Consider the following 18,449-nt stretch of genomic DNA (forward strand, 5'->3'; position numbering starts at 1 on the left):
AGTGTCCACACAAACTAGGGCATATTTAAAACCCTCAATCAGAGTGAGGGGGCCCATATAATCAATTTGTCAATCCCTCACCATTTGGGAACACCAGTGGGTGGCCTCAGACCTTTGGGTGGTTGTCTTGAGCCGTATATACAACACAGGTGACATGCTGTTACTGCATTAACCAATCAATCAATATACCGTATCTCCTAAAGGGTCAGGTGCTAGGGCTCATACCCAAGCCAGGACATCTGCTTCCTTCCTGATGGCCAGGGGGATCAACGCCTTATGAGCCAGGACACGGAAGGCAGTAAAGACTGCCTCAGGCTTGTGCAGGCAAATAAGGATAGCCCTCCGCACTTGACCCCACCAAGCCTCACTCATGAATCATTTTACTCCGTGGCTGCTGGGGTTCATTCCTTCCTGAGAGGCTCCACCTGGAAGAGTGACGTGAACACTGCTAGGACCTCTTTCCCTTTAGGGGCATATCAAATGTTTGCCCCCTTCGAGAGCTTGGATCGACATCCTAGGGGCAGTCTGCCCTTCTGCTGACTCTGCCACAGTATCTGACCCAGACCTTCCAAAAGTCGCAGATACATCATATTCAAAGGGTAGCCCTGCTCGGGGGATGCCTCGAGATGTAATCTGCTTCCCCACTATTTTCGCCTTGTCAATGCAGCTTGCTGCTCTGGGTCCCAATCCCACCTATGCCCTTTCTTTACCAGGTGGCATAAGGGACGGACGCACCAGGTGGGGAGTAAAATCCTCTGACCGACCGCCCATTCCTACAAAGGCTTGCACCGCCTTTACTTTCGGAGGCATGCATCTCATAAAACACAGTTTCTATGACAACATGCATTCACCTAACTAAATGACACCCAAAACTTTATGGTAGAGCCTGGGCCTTGAATTTTCTATGGATTCACTGCTCATCTTTGCCCTAGCAGATGGTACCGCAGCGGCATGTCCTCCAGCAGCGGCAAAGTCTTCACGTGTTAACAGTGTATCCTCAACGTCATGGTCCATTTTGCTAATGTCAGGAAGGAGTACAGGAACAATTTTGGGGGTGCCATCCTACAACATATAGTGGGACTCTGCAGGTAGCCTTGGGAAGCATTTAAAAGGTACATTACGGGGGCCACTGGGTGTCTCAGTCGGTTAGGTGTCCAACTTTTGGTTTTGGCTTCGGTCGTGATCTTCAGGCTTTGTGGGTTTGAGCCCTGCGTCGGGCTCTGTGCTGGCAGCATGGGATTCTCTGTCTCTCTCCCTGTGTCTGTGCCCTTCCCTCACTCCTGCTGTCTCTGTCTCTGTCTAAATAAATAAATAAACTTTTTTTTTTTTTAAGGTGCATTATGGCACTGAATAACGTATGCAGTTGTTGAATCACTATATTGTACGCCTGAAATTGATATAACACTATTAACTATACTGGAATTAAAATAAACAAACAAGAAAAAAAAAAGGTTCATTATGCCCAAATGGAGGCAAATTGATACTAGTTATCAGAAACCTGTACTTGTCAAAGTCTCTTCCATGAATCTCCCTGAAGATGAAGCACATTTGCAAGAACACTTTTGCCAAAGCGTTGGAGTAAAACCATAACTATCTACAAATCACAAAACATTTTAAAATGGCATAGTAGAAAAAGAAATGTTTTCGGGAACCTGGGTGGCTCAGTCGGTTAAGCGTCCGACTTCTGCTCAGGTCATGATCTCACGTTTCATGAGTTCCAGCCCCGCATCGGGCTCTGTGCTGACAGCTCAGAGCCTGGAGCCTGCCTCGGATTCTGGGTTCTCCCTCTCTCTGCCCCTCCCCTGCTTGTGCTCTTTCTCTGTCTCTCAAAAAATGAATAAATGTTAAGAAAAATTGAAAAGAAAAAGAAAAAGAAATGTTTTCAAAAATAATAAACAAATAAAATAGCCATGGTTAAAGATTTGATAAGAGTTCATTATCATGCAATTAACAAGAGAATTTGGTTATTTCTGTGACATGCATTTAAAAATTATGACTTGTTACGGGACCTGGTCTGGATCACCCGGCAGAAGAACCAAGTGGCAGTCGGAGATCTTGGAAGGCAGGAGGTTTATTTCACACTGGTGGGCTCAGAGGAGGTCATTCTCTGGAGGTCTGAGTCCCAAGCATAAGCAGAGGGGACAATTTATAGTATGTTACTTCTGCATTCCACATTAACAGTAATTTGGCAGGCGGGACAAGAGGGTGGGAAGAAAAACCCAGAAGAGCGGGGGGGAGTCATTGGGCAAGGACTGGAGTTCCCCTACCAGTCCTATCGGCCTTCTTTTGGGAGATTTTTCCCTATCAACTGATTGGATCACCTGTGTGGCTCAGTCGGTTAAGTGTCCAGCTCTTGGTGTCAGCTCAGGTCATGATCTCACAGTTTGTGAGTTTGAGTCCCACATCAGGCTCTGTGTTGATAGGTTGGGGCCTGCTTGGGCAGTCTTTCCCTCTCTCTGCTCCTCCCCCACTTTCTCTCTCTCTCTCTAAAATAAAACAAAAAAAAATTTTTTTAATTGTGACTGATAACATGCCAACACATCAGATTTTTAGGAATTTTATATAAAAATACCTTAAAGTTTAGCATTTTTTTTCCCATGCTTCAAGTATAATGTACCCAAAAAACTTACATAGTTGGGGCGCCAAGTTGGTTCAGTTGGTAGAGCCTATGACTCTTTATCTCAGGGTTGTGAATTCAAAGCCCCACATTTGGTGTAGAGATTGCTTAAAATAAAAATTGCACAGTTGTAAAAACCCTAGTTCTTTTAATAGAGAAGACTCCATTTTCTTAGGAAATCAAAGAGCTGCTAAATACAAACACAGAATCTTTGTTTTCTTGGCAGATTACATTAAAGTTTTATGTATTATATAAAGAAGAAGCTTTGTTTAGGTATTAGATCAAAAATCTAAGAAAATGTCCTTTTAGGACGCTTGGCTGGCTCAGTTCGTGGACCATGACACTCTTGATCTCAGGGGCAGGAGTTCAAGCCTGATGTTGGGTGTAGACATTACTTTAAAAGTCCTTTTAACAGAGAGGAAATCAAATTCTAATTTTGTACCAGTGTACTTTTAATATCCCTTTTCAAATTAAAAAAGTTTTTTTTAAATATGTATTTATTTTTGAGTAAGACACACACACACACACACACACACACACACACACAGAGCGGGGAGCAAGGGAGGGTCAGAGAGGGAGACAGAATCTGTAGCAGACTCCAGGACGCCGGGCTCAAACTCTCCAGCCATGAGATCATGACCTGAGCTGAAGTCATAAGCTTAACTGACCGAGCCATCCAGATGTCCCAAGCCTTGCCTCTTTCATAAATCCATTTTGGCAAATACCCTCCAGAGTTCAAAAAAAAAAAAAAAAAAATCACATAGACACAACATACATCAACACAGATAAATTGTTAATTTTTTAAAATGTTTATTTATTTTTGAGACAGAGACAGAGCGCGAGAGGGGGAGGGGTAGAGAGACAGAGGGAGACACAGAATAAGAAGCAGGCTCCAGGCTCTGAGCTGTCAGCACCGAGCGGGGGCTTGAACTCATAAATGGTGAGATCGTGACCTGAGCCAAAGTCAGACGCTCAACCGAATGAGCCACCCACGCGCCCCTAGACATACCACGAACTTAGTACTCTGAGGAACGACCATGTGAAGACATAGTAAGAAGGACGGTGGGGCTCAAACCCACACTGTGAGATCATAACCTGAGCTGAAGTCTGGCTGAGCCACTCAGCCGCCCCAACACAGATGGCTTTTACTTCACTCACATGGCTAAAGCTTCTTAATGCTATTTGCTGCGATCTTCCGGAGGCCACAGGCTAGATTTGGGGCCAGGGAACTTATACAGCACTGTATCTCATTTTATTTAATAATTTATTTTTATAGCACTGTATTCTACAAAGCTTCTTCCCCCCTCCTGTTTTGCCTTCATTCTCTGTGTTTTGGTTATCTCCTGGGTGTTTACATTTCAAAGACATGATAAGATTTACAATTTCAAGAGACAGAGAAAGAATGTAAGTTTCTGCCCTAGGCATTTTCGAATAATTGCTACTTAAATTCTTTTTGTTTTAAGGGTTGACAGCCTGGGGCATTTCATCCCTTCCCCACCCCCACCCCCTCACTGCCACAGCATCTTCTGCAGCTGTCATCACTTTCCCAGGGATTCCACCTCTTAGCATCCCAACCAGGCCTTGTCAAAGGGCGCTCAGACCTTATTCTGTGCCCTCCTGGCCTTTGTAAATGGCACTAAGGTTGCCAAATTATTACGCTGCCCTCCCACCTTGTCAGCCATGCCCGAAGCTAGCAGAGCAGTGGACAGCTTCGTGCCTTTCTCTCACCAGAACCCGTCTTCCAACTCTAACTCGAGCTGCAGCCTCTAGTTGGGTACCGGGGGGGGGGGGGGGGGGGGGGGGCAGCTAAACTGCCTCCAGGAGGGGCCAGTCCATCGCAGCAGACTATATTCCCCCTCTTTGTTACAGCCTACGAGGCGGTTCCTTAAATAAGCACATCAAACCAGCCATTGTTTTCAGGGTGTCCTCGCACTCATGTGGCGATCTACAAACATCTAACATAGAAGCACCTCTCCCAATGACACGGAAGTCAATGGCCGGTGTGGGATTTCCTACCCAGATGCGTCTTTCCCAAGGCGCATTTTTTTTGGTCTCCTGGCTGGTGCACCAATTGCTGGTTTAAAAATTGGTCCTGTAGCTACGTAGTAGGCAGGGAGAAGCCGAAGAGGTAGTCCTTTCCAGATCAGTAAGTGGCAGGTTTTGTAAGCAAGAGAACATACTTCTTTTTTTTTTTTTTTTTAATTTTTTTTTCAACGTTTATTTATTTTTGGGACAGAGAGAGACAGAGCATGAGCGGGGGAGGGGCAGAGAGAGAGGGGGACACAGAATTGGAAGCAGGCTCCAGGCTCTGAGCCATCAGCCCAGAGCCCGACGCGGGGCTCGATCTCACGGACCGCGAGATCGTGACCTGGCTGAAGTCGGACGCTTAACCGACTGCGCCACCCAGGCGCCCCAAGAGAACATACTTCTAAGGCTTGTCTGGGGTGGCCTCAGGAGGAGTAGATCTGTGCACCCATTTGCCAAATCTTAGATGTTTGTATAGAGGCCTTAACTGGGTTTAGTCACATCTACTGTCCAGATGGTCTTAACACATTTGGATCTCAAGGCTGTGTTCTTGGGGCAGCTTCTGGGAACAAGAGAAGGCAAGCAGAGTGCACATTACAAGGACAAGGTGAGGAAGAGGGCCCTCCAACTGTCCAGGTCCAGGTTGCCAGAAGTGAGCTCATTGGGTACCTACAGCTGGTAGCTCATTGATCCTAGGGGTTATCAGGTGCCTCCTTTGGTTTCCTCTTCTAACACTGTAACTATTAACAGATAAGGTGAAGCCTATTAAAATTTTTAAGAGTTTATTTTGTTTTATTTTTGTGAGGGAGAGGGCGCGAGTGAGCAAGGGGCAGAGAGGGTGGGGGGAGAGAGAGAGAGACAGAGAAGGGGAGCTCAAGCTCACCCAAAGCGAGGCTCAAACTCACGAACCATGAGAACCGTGAGAACCTGAGCCGAAGCCTGATGCTTAACTGACAGAGCCAGCCAGGTGCCCCGAGAGTTTATTTGAACAAAAGTTGATTCGAATTGGGACAGCACCAAACCGGAAGTGGTTAGGAGTACTCTACCCACAGAACCCCTAGGAGGGGCGCACCTGGGTGGCTCAGTCGGTTTAAGCCTCCAACTTCCGCCCAGGTCTGATCTCGCCGTTTGTGAGTTCGAGACCCGCATCGGACTCTGTGCTGCTGGTAGGTCAGAACCTGGAGCCCGCGTCAGCTTCTGCATCTCTCTTTTCTCTCTGTCTGACCCTCTCCCACTCACACTCTCTCTCTCAAAAATAAATAAATACTAAAAAAAAAGAAAGAAAGAAAGAAAGAAACTCTGGGAGAGAATTTTCTAGAGAAAAGGCAAAAAGCAAGGAAATTAATTGCTTAATCACTTAAAGTTTATTTGTTTCGGATTGGCTGTCCTTAGCTTTCAATTTTGTAATCTTAAGACATTTGCAGGCTGATTTTGGTTTGCTTATGGAGAGCCTCAGTTCAATGACTCCCTTGTTTAGTGAATTTGACACATTTTATACAGATTTAGGAAGGGCTCCAGGGAAGCATTGTGAGAAAATGGGTGGTTATCAAACTTTAGCGCATCAAAAGTATTCAGTGCTCATGAAAGATGCTTGTGTTCCTTCTTTGGGGATTTCAATTTGGTATATATGTGGTGGGGGTAAGAACCTTCACTTAGCAACTCATGGAGGTCGTACTTACTAAACACAGGGTCTCTTGGGGCGCCTGGGTGGCTCAGTCTGTTAAGCATCTGATTCTAGATCTCAGCCCAGGTCTTGATCTCAGGGTCGTGAGCTCAAGTCCCACGTTGGGCTCCACACTGGGTGTGAAGCGTACTTAAATAAGTAAGTAAGCAAGTAAATAAATAAATGCAGTCCTTCTTACTTTATCCAAATATTTCTCAGACTCCAGTGTTTTCCGGAATCCTCTGAGGATATGACTGCTAGATAAGACATAGGATGGTCAAGTTAATTTGAATTTCAGATAGGTAGCAGATAAATCTTTAGTGCATCTCAAATAAGGCAATATTTGTGACATCTTAAAAATTTTTTTTTAGTGTTTATTTAATTGAGAGAGAGAGAGAGAGAGTATGAGCGAGGGGAGGGACAGGGAGAAATGGAGACACAGAATCCCAAGAAGGATCTGGGCTCTGAGCTGTCAGCACAGTGCCCACCCAAAGCGGGGCTCCAACTCACGAGCTGTGAGATCATGACCTAAACCAAAGTCAGAAGCCCAACCGACTGAGCCACCCAGGTACCCCTATTTGTGACAAATCTCATCAATTGTTTTTTTTTTTAATTTTTTTTTTCAACGTTTATTTATTTTTGGGACAGAGAGAGACAGAGCACGAACAGGGGAGGGGCAGAGAGAGAGGGACACACAGAATCGGAAACAGGCTCCAGGCTCTGAGCCATCAGCCCAGAGCCTGACGCGGGGCTCGAACTCCCGACCGCGAGATGGTGACCTGGCTGAAGTCGGACGCTTAACCGACTGCGCCACCCAGGCGCCCCTCATCAATTGTTTTAACTGAAATGCAAATGTCCTTTTTCTCCAACCATCACCGAATATTTTCTTCCTTTTTTTTTTTTTAATTTCTTTTTAATTTGAGAGAGAGCACACGAGTGAGGTAGAGGGGAGAGTGATAGGGGGGTGGGGAGAATCTCAAGCAGATTCCATGCTCAGCATGGAGCCCAGCACAGGTCTCCATCCCACGACCTTGGGATCGTCACCTGAGCCAAAATCAAGAGTCAGGTGCTCAATGGACTGAGCTACCCAGGCATTTCCATCACTGAGCACTTTCACACTGGTTGTTTGAATCTTCCTTGAGTCAGATACATGTGATGGCTGTCTCTTTTGTCTTTTTAGGAAATTTCAAAATATATAATCTCATGAGGAGATTCTCTTTATCACTGATTCCCTTTTTAACCTTTCCTAATCTCTCCTACCTCTAGGGTTACCTCTGTAACTTACTGGGTAACAAGAAGCTTGAGAAACTTAGAACTAATCTGCCGTACTTTTTATCTTGTTTCTTTCTTTCTCCTTTTACTTTCCCACCTGCTCCATTTTCTCTCTCCTCCTCTGCTCTCCCGTTTCCTTCTTAAGTCTGTTTCTCTGCTTTTGTCCCAGTTGTCTTTCTTGAAATTTCTACCAGGGCTTTCCCTTTTCCACTTTGTTCCCTCTTTTCTGTTTTACTTGTCCTGTTTTTCTTTCCTTCCTGCCCTCTCCCCAAGGCTGCCATGTCAAAGTGAAGCTCAGTAGGGTAAAAAAAAAAAAAATAAGCTTAGTAGAAACAAGTCAGGGCACTAGGAACCAGTCTGCAGTGTCGTTCCAGAAGGAGATTCTGTTCTGCCAGTCCCTTTGCTGGAGCAAGTTCTCAGTCAGGAGAAAGGAGGGCTTCGAGAAACAATTGCTTTGCCTGAGGATCTGATGGGAGGGTGATGGATAGCACTGCAGTTACGACTTGGAGAACTGCAGGAAAAGGAGGGGAACCACTGCCCGGCAGCGTGAGGGGAGGGGGTGGCTGGGGAGAAAGAGCCAGTCAGGAAGAGCTTATGAAAGGGGAGGAGAATGTACTGGCTGCGTATGCCGCGTGCAAAAGACCTTTCTGCAGATATTGTGTCTTTGTGAGCTGACTGCAGAGGCCATGTGCATGCCGAATGTATGTGAATGTATGTGTTGCTGATTTCAGATCATGGGTCTGTGTGAACTGCTGACTGCAAGAAACGGGGATGTGTTGTTGAAAGGATTTTGCAGTCAGAGTGCTTGTTTGTGGTTCTGTGGTATGTGTGACTGACTTTTTGCCAAACGCACCGTTCTGATTCCAGCTCTGGAAGTTTAGTGGAAGTCTGGCTTACTAAGCCAAAGACACAACAAAGTTAGAAGGAAATTTGGGGGCAACAGGAGATGGACATGAAGAGAGCAGCAAGAGAAAAGAAAAAAGGAGATTTGAAGAAAAGGCAGAATGACAAAGCAGAAGATTGAACAATAGAAATTCCCTCCTTAGAAAAGACAGAACTTTGATAGGAGGGAGGAAAGAAAAGTAACATTCTTCCAGGTATAGGCATTATGTATCCCTAATTCTTCCTGTACCTTGGTGAGATAGTTCCTAGTTTTTCTCTTGTTTCTTTCTAGACGCGGTGTATCATGACATGTATGTTACAGGTATATTTTGGCTATACCAGGGGCTATTTTAAAACTTAACAGTTAAGCAAACGGGAGCATTAACAGTTCTTAAAAGAGAAAAAAGAGGGTTTGTTTTGTTCTTGCTGTTAGATAGGAAAGCTATTGGACGTAATGGAAGGACATTCAGTCTTGATCAGAGATTAATTGAACAGGATTAGAGAATTACCGTTGTGGTCATTAGAATAATAATGTGAAGTGCATGACACATTCCAAAAGCAGGGGTGTTGAAACACTCTATTGCCTCATTCCAAAGACGGTTATTGTTATTAATACAGTTGTTAACAAAATTTAATAGGGGCGTACACCTGGAATGAAATATTTAAGTTAGGCTTAAGAACTTCTAGATCTAGGCAGATAAACACAGATGCATCCTAACTTTGAACTTGGATGTGGACTGGGAGGGAAGTTTCAGTTGGGAGCATCCCAGTTTTGCTTTGTTGCCAAAACACTACATATTTTTGATGATTTCAAACTGCAGCCACTGTAATGTCTTTCTCAGCTCTTTACTCTCGTCATTCTTTAAACCTAAGTAGTTGGAAATTATTATAATTACATTTCCAATGCTACTTTTGCTCTGTTCATTAATGTCTTTTGTTTCCTTCAGCCATCTTATCCTCCTTTTCTTTCTACTAGTTGTTTTTTCCAATCTGCCTCTCTCCTTCGTTATTTCCTCCTCTCCATCATGTTTCCCTGGATTTGATTAAAATTCTCCTTCACTTCTTTCCTCACCTGTCTCTCCTTTGTCAAAATAATTATTTTTTCAGGCTCGTCTTTCTCCTCATTCCTTTCTCTGGTGTCTTTGTCTCCAGCAGAGGGGGTCTGATGGTGATGGGAGGTAGGGATGAGGCCTGGGAGAAGGCAGGCTGGGAGGGGGAGGAGGAAGTGGTGTTTCAGCTGTTTCTGCCATCAGCCTATGAAAGGCCGATTTAAGCTCGCCTCTGTAAATTCCTCGCCTCCCACCCCACAGCCTTCCCCTTCAAAGAGTCTCTCTACTTTCCCACCTTAAATTCCACCTCCCTTTCTCCCCACCACATTTCTCGGGTGACATCACTTTCTGCCAGCTGTGACTGCCAGGGACACTGACCTACTTTTGCCCTCTCTGTTAGGCCCTAAACCCTGGTTTCTCTGCTAAACTCTGGATTTCTGCTAACCACTTTTTGCCCCTGTGTGTCACTTGATCCTTTTTTTAAACCTCAAAACATTTCATGGTCTCCTATGAGGCTGTAGTTTTTAGTATTTAAACTTTGAGAAAAGCATAATTATGAAAAAGCTTCTATGACTTCAGGAAATTCGCTTATGTTTTATATGGATGAGTGCTTTGTTAATTGAAACGTAATCTCTCCATGGTTGAAGAATAACATGTATTAGTCATTTTTGAAGAATCTTTATAGGTATGCTTGGCTAATGGATTCTTTTGTGCCAAATTCTTTGTTGTTGTTTTTTTTTAAGAGGGAGATGAGGGGGCAAGTGAGTGAAGGGCAGAGAGAGAGAGAAACCTATGAGGGGTTGGAGGAGAGAGAGAGAGAGAGAGAGAGTGTTTCTCTTTTCTAGTGGGGCTCACCCGAAGTGGGACTTGAACTCACAACCTGTGAGATCATGATCTGAGCCAAAGTCCAATGTTACTGAGCCACACAGCAGGTGCCCTGTGACAAATTCTAATATATGTATTTACAAATGTTTTGCATATGACATTGGAGACATAAGCAAAAGTAGCAGACATTGATCTATAAATAAACCTTTAATACGGTTGTCCCTGCATATCCACAGGGGATACATTCCAAGACTCCCAGTGGATGCCTGAAACCACAGATAATATTGAGGCCTATATATAAATTGTGTTTTTTCCTATACATACACACCCATGATAGCATTTAATTTGCAAGCTATGCACAGTAAGAGAGAGAAAACTAATAATAAAATATGCCAATTACAACAATATACTGTAGTAAAAATTATATGAATATGGTCTCTCTGGCTCAGTTGGTTGAGCGTCCGATTTTGGCTCGGGTCATGATCTTGTAGTTTGTGGGTTCAAGCCCCGCACAGGGCTCTGTGCTGACCGCTCAGAGCCTGGGGTCTGCTTTGGATTCTGTATCTCCTTCTCTCTGTGCCCCTCCCCCACTCATACTGTATTAAGAAGTAGGGAGAAACTGCAGAAAAAACACATTTTTATAGCTTTTGGAGGGGCTAGAGTAAATGATCAGGAACATGTACTTTGATGATGCTTGGATTGAAATTCTGGTTCTGCCACTTGCTAGCTGTGTGAGTTTAGACAAGTTACTCAGCCTCTCTGTGCCTCAGTTTGCTCATTTGTAAAAAAAAAAAGATCGTGAGGTCCAGTAGGGTTATTATGAGGATTACACTGTTTAATATACATATAAAGGTTCTGAGAACATTGCATGTTCTAAGCTATTTTAGGTTTATTATGAGACTAGGGACAGATATATAACTATATATGTTTCAAGTATTTTTGTGGTAATTTTCTCTTGCGTACATTTTCATTCACCATTTCTGTACTCAGCAAGTCAGTATTATAGATCTTCTATCTTAGTCTAAGTTGTCTACTCCGGCTGTCCACAGAAGTTCTGGGACCCGAGCAAGAGGGATCGAAACCTGTGTATTAGAGATTTGTCTGGTGATTCCATTGTGTCACTCAGTATAGATTTCTCCTTTTCCTTTTTTCTTTCGCTTACTTTCTTTTCTGACTTTATTATGCTGTTATGAGAAAACTTAAATTGAAAAGCACTTAGGGAAAAAAGCAAGGAGTTTGGGAATTCAGGTGGAGTTGATGGAAGCAAGGTTACGTAAAAGCAAAGATGAGTTAAAAAAAAAAATAACTCGGGGCGCCTGGGTGGCTCAGTCAGTTAAGCGTCCAACTTCGGCTCAGGTCATGATCTCACGGTCCGTGAATTCGAGCCCCGCGACGGGCTCTCTGCTGACAGCTCAGAGCCTGGAGCCTGTTTCAGATTCTGTGTCTCCCTCTCTCTGACCCTCCCCCATTCATGCTCTGTCTCTCTCTGTCTCAAAAATAAATAAACATTAAAAAAAAAAAATTAAGGGGCGCCTGGGTGGCTCAGTCGGTTAAACGTCCGACTTCAGCTCAGGTCACGATCTCGCGGTCCGTGAGTTTGAGCCCCGCGTCAGGCTCTGGGCTGATGGCTCAGAGCCTGGAGCCTGCTTCCCATTCTGTGTCCCCCTCTCTCTCTGCCCCTCCCTTGTTCATGCTCTGTCTCTCTCTGTCTCAAAAATAAATACATGTAAAAAAAAAAAAAAACAAAAATAAACATTTAAAAAAAAATTAAAAAAAAAAAAACTCAGTGATCAATGCAGGTTTGAAAAGCCAGGAGAGCAAAAGTGATTTAAAAAGGAAATGAGGAGCACCCGGGTGGCTTAGTCGGTTAAGTGTCCAATTCTTGATTTTGAGTCAGGTCTTGATCTCACGGTTTGTGGGTTCAAGCCCTGCGTTGGGCTCTGTGCTAACCGCATGGAGCCTGCTTGGGATTCTCCCTCTCCCTGTCTCTCTGCCCTGCCCATGCACACTCCCGCAAGGGCTTGGTCTCTCTCAAAAGTAAACTCTAAAAATATGAAAGAAAAAGAAGAAAGAGGGGCACCTGGGTGGCTCAGTCGGTTAAGCGGCCGACTTCGGCTCAGGTCATGATCTCACGGTCCGTGAGTTCGAGCCCCGCGATGTGCTCTGTGCTGATAGCTCGGAGCCTGTTTCAGATTGTGCATCTCCCTCTCTCTGACCCTCCCCCGTTCATGCTCTGTCTCTCTCTGTCTCAAAAATAAATAAACGTTAAAAAAATTAAAAAAAAAAAAAAGAAAAAGAAGAAAGAAAAAGAAATGAATATGGCAGGTAACCATTGGGACAGAATAGATAGAAATTGCTCTGCTTTGCACTGAGGATAACTACAAGAACTTAGACTCATGAACAGGGCTCCAGAGTCTAACTTTGTCTTTTTATTAAAGTTTTTAAAAATGTTATTTATTTGAGAGAGATTGCAAGAGGGGGAGAGCGGCAGATGGCGAGAGAGTCTTAAGCAGGTTCCGTGTTCAGTGCAGAGCCTGACATGGTGCTTGACCCCACGACCCTGACATCATGACCTGAGCTGAAACCAAGAGCCAGACGCTCAATTAATTAACTGAGCCACCCAGGTGCCCCAGTATAACTTTTTCAATACTAGGTTGTTAGGATGCTTTTAGACTTTTTACTCAATATGTAAATGTTTAATAATAATTCAAGGTGCTGCTGGTGACATAAATTGTGACAGATCCACAGAGCTCTTGTGTGGCATTGGTCTGGTTGAAATGTTTACTAATTCATCATGTTTCCCTGAACCAAGGGAGGGTGGTTCTTGTTTTATTTTTTCCCTTATTACCTGATGTTTCCTCGATTTTGTAGAAAAGAACACACTGCCTTTCACATTTACTTTTCCCTTTATTCTTACCAGATTGATACGCTTTTTTAAAAAAAAAATTCTTGTTTTTGTTAGTTTTAAGTTTATGATTTTTAGGACAGAGAGTGAGAGCAGGGGAGGGGCAAAGAGAGAGAAGGAGACACAGAATCTGAAGCAGGCTCCAGGCTCTGAGCTGTCAGCACAGAGCCCAACGTGGGGCTCGAACCCATAAACCATGAGATAATGACCTGAGCTGAAGTTGGACCGTTACTGGACTGAGCCACGCAGGTGCCCTCAAAATTTCCTTTTTTTTTTTAGTTTTAAGTAATCTCTACATCTAATGTGGGGCTCGAACTCACAGCCCTGAGAGCCAGCCAGGCACCACCCACATTAACATACTTTTTTTTTTTAAGTTAGGTATTTATTTGAGAGAAAGTGTGAGTGGGGGAGGGACAGAAAGCCAGGGAGAGCAAGAATTTCAAGCAGGCTCTGCACCATGCTGGGCTCGATGCCTGGCTTGAACTCATGAAATGTGAGATCATGACCTGAGCTGAATTTGGATTCTTAACCGACTGAGCCATCCTGGTGCCCTCAGATTGATATACTTTTAAGATATTCCAGTGAACATGGGGTACCTGGGTGGAGTCGGTTGGGTGTCTGACTTCAGCTCAGGTCATGATCTCACAGCTAGTGAGTTCGAGCATTGCCCCGGGCTCTGTGCTGACAGCTCAGAGCCTGGAGCCTGCATCGGATTCTTTGTCTCCCTCCTTCCCTCTCTCTCTCTACCCTCCTCCGCTTATGCTCTGTCTCTCTCAAAAATAAATAAACATTAAAAAAATTTTTTTAAAGATATTCCAGGGGCGCCTGGGTGGCTCAGTCGGTTGAGCGTCTGACTTCAGCTCAGGTCATGATCTCATGGTCTGTGAGTTCGAGCCCCACGTTGGGCTCTGTGCTGACAGCTCGGAGCCCGGAGCCTGTTTCAGAGGCTTTCAGAGGCTTTAAGGCTTTATGGCATCTGGCTGACTCAGTGGGTGGAGGGTGTGACCCTTGATCTCGGGGTTGTGAGGTTGAACCCAACGTTGGATGTGGAGGTTAAAAATGTGGAAGGTTTTATTTTTAAAAAATCGTTTAATGTTTATTTTTTTTCTGAGAGAGAGACACAGAGTGCCAGCGGGGAGGGCAGAGAGAAAGGGAGACACAGACTCCGAAGCAGGCTCTAGGCTCTGAGCTGTCAGCACAGAGCCCCTCGCGGGGCTCAAACTCGCAGACAGCGAGATCATGACTTGAGCCGAAGTGGACATCCAACCAACTGAGCCACCCTTTAAAAGGCGCCCTTTTAAATAAAGGATATTTTACAAATGATTTTTCTCTAAGACATTATTCTCAAAGTCTCATGGGTCTAAGAATTATTTGGGATGTGAATTCAAAATGCAGACTCAGGGGTGATTGTCTACGCTTTGAGTTTGGCTCAAAAATACAGATATCCAGGCTGATTCAGAAGGTCAGACGTGAGGGCCAAGGAGTCTGCAATGTGAACATGCATTCCAAGTTATTCCTGAGTGGTAGAGAAAATGAAATATTCCAAACAGCCAGATACATTTAAGGAGGGGGAACCCTCCATTACTTCTCGAAGTCTTATTTTTCTTTACACCCTTTCCTCCTGATTGAGCCAAGGTACGGTCTTCACTCCTTTCCCCCCACCTCCCATCCTCCTTTGTGTCTGGCATTGACATTTTCTTCGCGTAGTTGGAGAGGCGCTCAGTTTAATGTGTAGAAATGGAGTGGCGGAAAGGGAGGAGGGATGTGGGTGGGGAAAGGCTAGATCAGTAGTTAGCTATTCTAACTGTGGAGACTGTTGTTGTCGGGCTGGTTCTAGCCGGCTGGTTCAGGGAGAGGAAGCCGTGGGGACAGCTAGAGCCTGGGCAGCTGCCCCTGCAGTTCCGTATTTGCTAGTGTAGCTCCTGATGTGACACAGACTACCCTTTTCTCCACCCACATGAATTTTACAGGAATCCCATCAGATATGCCATGAGGACTACTATTTTAAGTACTGATAACAGTCCTGGATTCATTCCTGTTTACAATTCTCCTGTTTGCTACTCGGAGGACTTTAATTTCAATCCAATCCCAGCTTGTTTTCTTGTCTCGACCCAGGAAGGAAAGATTTGCGCCAGATGGCGTCTATGCGGGACTTAGAGATTTTTGCTTGATGTGCATTCTAGAGAATATGTAAGTAATGTTTTTCTGGATGGTGGAGATAGACACCAAAGCAACACAAGTGGCATCAGAGACAGGGAATTAGTGGCACCTGGACAACTTTGTTAGGGGAGATTTTGTTTTCATCACCTCCTCGCATTTTATGTGCCTTCCCCCTAGTATCTTCATATTGTCTACCAAGAACTTTTATAAGTGCTTCTTGCTGGGTACCTGGGTGGCTCGGTCAGTTGAGCATCCCGCTTTGGCTCAGGTCACAACTTTGGTCTGCAAGTTTGACATTGAGTTCGAGCCCAGCACGAGGCTGTCTGTTGTCAGCTCGGAACCCACTTCTGATCCTCTGTCCCCCTCTCTTTCTGCCCCTCCCCCCGCTCATGCTCTCTTTCTCAAAAATAAAAATAAATATTTTAAAAAAGTGCTTCTTGCTGCAAATCTCGCTATCACATTCTAACCAGCTAATCCATTGATTCATTGAAATGTGTCTAGATAATGTGTACTGTCATATATAGTTAATTCTAATATCTCTGTTGTCTAAACCTTGGTTCAGCTTAGCCGTGTGTTAGAATTCCCCGGAGAGCCTTAAAAAATATTGGTGCCTGGATCCCAGTAACAGTTTGTACTAGGTCACATAGCTAAACATTGCATAACTTCTCTTTGATATTTGACTATTTTGGTATAGCCTACACACACACACACACACACACACACACACACACACACACGTATATAAACATTTTATTTTTAAATACACTCTACACCCAACATGGGGCTCAAACTAACAACTCTGAGATTCAGAGTCACTTGGTCTACTCACTGAGCCAGCCAGCCAGCTGCCCCAATAACCAATATTTTCTGAGGACTTACTATGTAGTAGATCATATTTGAGTTACCTCAATCTCTATTTTGTGGATGAGATAGCTGAGGCTTACAGAGGTTAAGCACCAATCACATGCCACTAGGAAATACAGCTAAGATTTTAAATCAGATTTACCTGACTCCAGAGATGCTAGGTTGCTTATTATGTCTTCTCAAGGGATTCAACTGACCCCAGAGCATACTGAAGAATATTAATTTAATGGTTAAAAATGAGTGGCGCATGATTAAACCTAGATAAGCTTTAAGTAGTACTTAAAGTACTTTTTTTAAAAGTTTATTTTGAGAGTGAGAGTGGGAGGGGCAGAGAGAGATGGAGAGAGAGAGACAATCCCAAGCAGACTCTACACAGACAGCATTGAAACTGACATGGGGCTCGAACTCACAAACTGTGAGATCATGACCTGAGCCGAAACCAAGACTCAGATATTTAACTGGCCCAGCCACCCAGGTGCTCCAAAATACTTTGTTTTGTAAGGTAAACACTACCCACAACGTAAGGGTCAAGCTTAGGTCCCCAAGATCACATGCTCTATTGACTGAGCCAGCCAGGTGCCCCCAAATACTTTCAAGAATATATTGTTACCCAAAGGAGATGTGAGTCCATACCTGTCTAAATAACAACCATAAAAGCACAAAGATTATGACTGAGTCCAAGAATCTGAACCTTTCTGGACCTTGCTTTCCATTATGGAAATGCTAAAAATAATTTAAATAAAGTGAATTTGATCATCATTTATGTAAATATTATATACTGACAATTTAAGCCATATCCTTGGCTTTGCATTTAAGAATATACTTCTGTCTTTTGTTTGTTTCTGACTACCTTAAGTGGAAACCAAAATGTTGTATACATTATGAATTTCTTTGGATGTGTCTGGCGTATAATGACAGTGCATGAAATACATAGCATTGTTTTGTTTTGTTTTTTTAAGTGGCCAGTGAATTACTAGTCTAATATTCCCTACCCACAGTTTCAGCAATACATCCTTTCCCTGCGTGCTGCATGGTTACCTTGAATTAGGTTTCTTAACAGTAGGACGGAAGACTAGGATAGGTAGTACTGATAATCGGTGGGGCCAGTCGTGCAATCTTTTCCCTCTGTCAATCACCCTGTGTATCCTTTGCCAGATTCTCATTGTGTTAGCATCTCTGTGATCAAGGTTCTCTTAATGCTTCTCTTGTTTGTCTTTAGGTTGAATATACTTTGCTTCAGGAGACTGAATATCAGGGTGGAAATAAAGAGCAACATCTTACTCCCCCCTCCCCTTTTTTTGAAGGTAGTAATAGCACATTTATTCCTGTAAACGTGTCCTCCGTGAGAACTGTTCCCTCCTAGGTTACTCTCAGTGGCAAAACAGCAGCAAACACAATAGCACTTGCTTTGTGCCAGGCGTTAAGTCTTATCAGCTAATTCACTCCTTATACCAACTCAATGAAGTAACTATTTTTGTATATTCTACAAAATACTTTTATAGTTAACTTTTGCAGTCGGGCAGATTAAGATAGGAAGTTAGGGTACTTCAGAAGATTTAAGTAAGGGGAACTAGAACTCTGAGCGAGTCCAGAAGTTACCACCCTATGTTTTGCTATATCTCTTAAAGGACTAAGTGAATGAAATCAGCAAAAAAGGCAGACCAAAATGGTTGGGAAAGGATTGCTGAAAAGAATTTGTTGACTTAGGCGACTCAGAATGGAATGTGATTCGTAAGAAGGCAAACTGGTTAGTTAGGACATCATTGTATCCCTCATGTGGGATCTCTAGGGGTAACAAATGACTATGGTTATTTTGGAAATGAATCTGCCAGGTACAGTCGCACGGTGATCTGTTACCTTTCGTTTCATTCTTTATGATCTAGAAAAATTAACACAGGAGTAAACGTAGCTGAACATAATCAGATTCATTCTCACAGCAACCTTGGAATATATTCTTAGCTTTTCATAACAAAGGCTTGGGGGGAAGTTATGAAACTAATTTGCCCCAAGGTTCATACTGGTTTCCAAGTAGCAGAGCGGGCTGTACCACACTGCCCCGCCTATATGTTTAAACCTGCATAAAGCCCTGAGCATGTATGATGTACTGTAGTTTACAAATTTGCCTTACAACGTAGAGGCAACGTCTTCATTCCGTACACGCATAAGGACCTTATAGGTATTGATCTT

Source organism: Prionailurus viverrinus, chromosome B4, assembly GCF_022837055.1.
Source record: "Prionailurus viverrinus isolate Anna chromosome B4, UM_Priviv_1.0, whole genome shotgun sequence".
Lineage (NCBI taxonomy): Eukaryota > Metazoa > Chordata > Mammalia > Carnivora > Felidae > Prionailurus > Prionailurus viverrinus.